The sequence below is a fragment of the Tasmannia lanceolata genome, unplaced genomic scaffold (assembly GCF_043159265.1).
Source record: "Tasmannia lanceolata isolate RefF3 unplaced genomic scaffold, GAP_Taslan_0.1 ptg000020l, whole genome shotgun sequence".
Lineage (NCBI taxonomy): Eukaryota > Viridiplantae > Streptophyta > Magnoliopsida > Canellales > Winteraceae > Tasmannia > Tasmannia lanceolata.
Window position 1 is genome coordinate 138,557 of NW_027518697.1, and position 6,367 is coordinate 144,923.

The 6,367-nt window shown below is 42.5% G+C and overlaps 1 long non-coding RNA gene across 1 annotated transcript; it reads left to right on the forward strand.

Annotated features, from left to right (window-relative positions):
* Nucleotides 1-438: 438 nt before the first annotated feature.
* Nucleotides 439-5,047, forward strand: LOC143855143 (uncharacterized). The gene is made up of 2 exons (XR_013237708.1): nt 439-1,017; nt 4,608-5,047. It is a non-coding gene; the product is annotated as an uncharacterized LOC143855143 (long non-coding RNA).
* Nucleotides 5,048-6,367: the final 1,320 nt, after the last annotated feature.

The following is a 6,367-nucleotide window of genomic DNA, read 5'->3' on the forward strand; positions in this document are numbered from 1 at the left end:
ATGAGGAGGAAGTCAGAGCCGCATATTGTGGGATAAAGCATCTGGAAAGTGGGTCTTACGATAAGGTCATCGTGGAGGGCGACTCTTCAAATGTTATATCTTGACTTTCGGGAATTGCAGCTCCTCCCTGGAGGTTCCTATCTATAATTGAGGAAATCTTTTATCTAGTGTTAGGTTCCTCTATTTTTTTAAGCATGTAAGGAGGTCTGCTAATAGTGAAGTGTAGACACCCACATTTTGCCTTACTTTAACCAACAATAACCTAATATATTGATCCGTAGAATTTCATTGGTAAAGTATGCATCCTCAAATTTTTTGAAAAAAACAAAATGATAAAGAGATGTACCTGGTGAGATGATTAGATCCGAAAAATTGAAAAATACCCTGATTGGTGAATTTAGTGTGTTAAATCCATGGGAGAACCCCCTCTATCATTGATTTATATGTTTTAGGTCATTAATATCTTGATCTGACTTTACGGATCATCAATCGGGACAAAATAAGCTAGGGTCACTTCATAGCCCGGACCCTGATTCCATTCCGAGACCCGATTTCCGTAAATCGTTAGATCAATGGCAGATCTTGACCTGGGTCTAACCATTCAAAATCACCTAACCTCTCCTCTCATCCTAACCATCCAAACCTCACCTAACCTCACCTAACCTCTCCTCTCATCCTAACCATCCAAACCTCACCTAACCTCACCTAACCTCACCTAACCACCTAACCTCACCTAACCTCACCTAACCTCACCTAACCTCCTATCCCATTCTCCTATAAATACCCTCTCATCCCACCATCCAAAAAGAGGAGGAAGAAGAGAAGAAAAAAAAGAACCCCTCTCTTAGAAAATTCATCCCTCTCCCTCATCTCTTCAAGGGTTCGGCCATCCTTGCCGGATCGGGTGATTTTATACGTTGGGTGATATATATCAAAAGCGGTCATTATCAAGCAAGGAATCATCTTCAAGGAATTAACATCAAAGAAAAATCAAACACAAAGTGGGTTTTCAAAGAGGTAGGCATTTATTTCAATTTTATGTAGGGTCTGTTTTCATGCATATCTTTTACTTTAAAAGAAAAACCATGTTAGGAAGCATCTAGGATCAATCTTTACTCATATTCTTCTTGATGGTAGACTTTGAAGTTATACATGTTTCCCTCTTCTCTTAACCCATCTGATCTTCATTTTTATTTTTCCCTAATGGTTCACACCCTGGTTCCCCCTGGTTAGCCTCTGGTTAGCTCCTGGTTGCACCCAGGTTCGCTGCTGGTTGCACCCAGGTTCGATACTGGTTGCACCCTGGTTCCCTGCTGGTTCGCACCCTGGTTCCCTGCTGGTTCGCACTCTGGTTCCCTACTAATTCGCACCCTGGTTCGCACCCTGGCCAGCCCCTGGTTGTACTCTGGTTCGTACCATGGTTCACACCCTGGTTCCCCCTGGTTAGCCTCTGGTTAGACCCTGGTTGCACCCAGGTTCGTTGCTGGTTGCACCCAGGTTCGATACTGGTTCGCACCCTGGTTCCCTGCTGGTTCGCACCCTGGTTAGACCCTGGTTGCACCCAGGTTCGCTGCTGGTTGCACCCAGGTTCCCTGCTGGTTGCACCCTGGTTCCCCTGCTGGTTCGCACCCTGGTTCCCTGCTGGTTCGCACCCTGGTGCACCCTGGTCCGCACCCTGGTTTGTACCCTGCTTCCTCCTGGTTAGACCATGGCTAGTCTCGGGTTTGCTCCTAACTTAGACCCAACTCACTAAACCCCATACCCATAAGCCTTAAACCCTATAACCGAGTCACATCAACCCAAGCCATACCTTTGTCCACTCACTGAGGCACACCATTTATCCATAAATCTGGTTACATTAAATCTAACCCAGCCAGGCCACCTGCAGCTTAAGTCAAATCGCCCCAATACAATCCAACCAAGTGGGATCCCAACCCAGCTCAACTGAGTCAACTCTAGCCAACCTCCCTAGTCGAGTTGACCCAACTCTCTAGTCGAGTATGCTCAACCTCTTTAACCGATTGGACTCTCCCCTTAGTTGACTCAATCCAATTCCTTAATCAACCCATCCCAATGCAACCGAGTCGCATTCGACCAAGTGGCGGCCTTCCATGTCACAACCGAGCCATTCCCCTATTCTACTAATGCCCGTTTACACCTAATAGAACTTCCTCCCTTTTGCCTAACCAAGTCATATCCCAACACAATCTGAGTCGCATGTCTGAATCCATTTGGCCGAATCTCATAAGCCCGCCCATTTTGAATTCCCAAAATTCAAACCCTTGATGATTCCTATATGCTCAATTCTTTGATGCAAATTCCCAATTCCAAAATCCCATTGATAAATCAATGTTTCTGAATCTCAAGTCCAATGCTCAAATACAAACCCGATTCCTGATCCAAATACCAATTCTGTTTTCCAAAATCCAAGTAACCTCCCCAGCGGAACTACGTGTGGCTTGATCCCCATCGCGGGGTACGTAGGCAATTTGGTACTCCCAAGTTCAGTCGCACCTTTCTCTATCTTTCTCATTCCCTCACACTATTTCATCATCTCTTCCATCCCTTTTTTCACTAACCTCAAGAACTGAAATCGATTCACCTCGTGTCTCTCGGAACCGTTGGATTACGGTTTCCGTCGTAAGGACCCTTAGAGCCCAATTTAGGAACACCGGTGTCGTGTCGTGTCCTAAGTTTTAGGGAGTCTTAGGTTTTAGGGAGTCCTAGAGTTAGGAGTCTAGTCTCATCACGGACGTTTGCTATGTATAGCAACCGTGCCATAGGTCTAGTTACACTAGTCACCCAATCTTTCCCTAGGACAAGCCTAGTAAACTAGGATGTAGGCAAACCTGCATTAGTCTAAGGGACCATTTGCATTTAGATGAGAATCATATAGCATCTTAGATGAAATCCTAAGATAATAAAATCCTCAACTTGAATTAAATAACTTCTCCTAAAACTGTTGAAACAGTCAATCCCGTCTAGGTCGGTGTCCTAGTTGAGTTAGGCATAAGTAGCTTAGCTTAGGTACACCGAACTACGTCGACTCTGATCCCAGTAAGGCTTGGGTACGTAGGCAGCTTGGATGTCTGATGGCATACCACCCGCGAGTCGGCACCACAAACAAATTGTGGTGTTTTGTATATTAATTTTCTTGTAAATGGTTAATCAAATCACTTAGGATTTTCCATGAAATTAGAATTCTAGGAGAACTTTCACTTAGAATGAATCCAGACAAATTAATAAATCAAGATACACATCTAGGATTCACATTAAAATTAGATCATAGGATGCATGTCACTTAGTTCGCACATTAACATAGAGTTGAATGAGCCATTTAAAATAAATTTAAAAGAATTAGCTTTTGGAATCGAAGACCGATTATCGGGCAGGAATGGTGCATGTGGCGGATAACTCCCCATACCTTCCATTCTCGTAACCAGGTAGCGAGTCTAGATTTCTGGTTAATTACGGGTCCTAGATCCCACATCTAGGTGGCGACTCTGTCAGTCTCTTTCGTGTGGAATTCGGATTGCCTTAGTGATCCCAAGTTCACAGGAAAGATTAATTCAAATCAACATTAAAATGCACACGCCAATCGCGTGGGTACGAGAGACCAAGAGAGAGAGCGCGGCGGCTCGCGCCCCACCCCTCTCGCGGGATTCGGGTACCACAGTTTGGCGACTCTGCTGGGGATCACCTAACTTCATTAAAATTCCAAAAGATAATTCATTTGAATTTAATTTAACCGGCTCATAAGAACTCTATCTCTTGTATACTTGTCAGATTAGTTTGTCTTGTTTTATTTTCTCATCACATTTTACTCAAACTTAATCTAACAAAACCTGAAGGCATCATAGATCGCGCGAATTTATTGCACACAATTACATCACTTGCATCTAAACCCTTGCATCTCACGTGCACACACGTCCTATTTTAGGAACCCGGAGTGTTATCTAGCATGGTTGACTGGGATTTCATCACCTGGTGCCTCTGTGCTAGAGAAGCATTCCACCCTTAGCCTGGTACCTTTATGGTACGTAAACGGATCTCTTGTTCACGTACTGATACGCCGGACACTGGTACAGTATATCGAGCAGGGATTCGCGCTAAGGGAACTCTTGGCCTTACCCCTAGATTAACCCACACATGCATGTAGTATACGAACACATGTGCATCACGTGTGTGAGCCTAGTTTAGGATATCCTACCCATTGGTGTTTAGATTAGGCCGTGGTCCATCTTCCAATGGTCACGATCGGTCCTTATATACACGAACAAAGTCATGAGTCGAGATTCTCTCTCCACTCCGATAGATTAGGATTAAGGTTGATGCCTTCAGGTAACACTGATAAAATGTGAAAAAAAAAATTCCCTTTGAGTTAGGATAGAAATCCCATCATTTCCAAAGATATCATAGGATTAGTCATTCATGATCTATCCGTTGAAAGCAATCTTATGCTATCTCATCTAATCTTTTGATCGTGCGTCTTTCGTTCTTCTGTCATACGATTCGATCGTATCTTCATGCCATCCCCTAACTGGCAGATGCAAAATCTCACAATCTTTCGATTATGCGTTCTCATGATCTGATCATGCCTGGTCCAGATAATCCAATCTTGCTTGTACCCCTGGTCTGTTCCTCCTCTAGGGGCTACCTTTTTCAAGATTATTTTGCTAAGTCCTTCAGAGTTCACTCTCAGAATCCTTGAGCTAGGGGCATTTCCCTATGCGAATCAGTCATCATTGTCCAAAATTGAAAGTATCAGCCATGATGATGTTCAGAACGAACCAGCCTTCGCCGAGCCTTCAACGCCAAACAGTTGCAGCAGTTAAAGTTTTAGTCACTTACTATTTTATGTTGAGTCAGTCATCATGGTCAGTATAATTGTTGAGTCCGGTCTTACAGTTAAAGGTCAATGCCTAGTCCAGGCAAGTTATCTTCTGTTTCCCTTTCTTATTTAGAGTTGTGAATCCTGAGCATGTTCAGGATAGGTCGTCTGATGTAATAGCTTTTCTTTAAATAAAATTTCAGTCAGTTCCAAAAAGTTCACTTGTGTCTGTTCTTAAGTGTGCTTCTGATCTTAAAATAAGACTCCCTCTTCAAATGAGGACAAAATTGACGAAACTCCACTTGAGTCACAGCAATTACTTGAACGAGAGGAGGAGCGCCAATCCCAACCTTTCAAAGATGAAATTGAAATGATAAACACTGGCACTGAAACTTTGATTCAGTGAATGCCGATTGAAAATACATTACCCTCTAAAGAGTGTGAAGAATTGATAAAATTATTTCAAGAATAAGAAGATTGTCTAGAAAAGCTACAACCGATACCAGGGGCAAGACATAGATGGAAAGCTCAAAGAAAATGAAGAAAGTGAGAAGATATATGCTATACAAGGGGCATAGAGTGGAAACAACTTTCATATTTCCAATCAATGACCTTGGTTCTCAAATTCATAGCAAAAAGCCAACAAATTCAAGATGAAAAGTTCAAGAGCAAACAATGAAAAATGATCATCAGATATCGAGAGTACGAATCCATAGATGGAGGATGTCAAAGAACAAGTTTCGCTCTATGAAAGTCGAAAGCACACTTTAGAATCTTGGAAGAAGAAGATCCATTATCTCTTACCTGGAAATGCCGTCAAACTCCGTAAAAAAAAAAAAAAAAACAAAACAAAACAAAAAAGAAAAAAATAATCAGTACCAGACGGACTCTAGCCAATCTGAACATCGGAAGGCCCCCTTTGGCCAAATAAATCCCAAAATCAGAACCAATGTCAAAAGAATACCGGTTTGCAAACCCTTCGAGCCTGAATAAAATTTTCTTGAAAACCCATCAAACCAGGGGCATTTCCCCGAACTACGCAAGACCTGATCCCTACACTGGGGTACGTAGGCAGCTCGGTTAAACCGAGTTCGGACGATTCAAAGAAAAAAAGAAAAGAAATTCAATCGTTTCAGAAAAAAAGAAGAGGGACAAGTTCCAACAGAAGAGAAGTCAATCATTCCAGAAAGAACGAAAAAAAGGAAAAATCAATTAACCTTCAAACAATTTATCTTCAAACTAGGGGCATTCGCCCTGAATTACACACGACCTGATTCCTACATGGGGATATGTAGGCAACCTGTTCATAGGTTCGGTCGAAATCTTTGTCGAGCCTTAAGCCATTCTTTGTAAAGCCATATCCTACCTATGAAGTCCTCCCGATGTTCAGAACTAATGATCTAGGTCTCGAGACACGATAAGAAAAAAAATGATGAATAAGAAAAAGAACGGAGTTTGAAGATCTGCTAGACTGAAAACCTGAAAAGGCGGTTTAGGCAAAATTTAAGATCATTCCCCTGCTAAGTTGAAAACCCG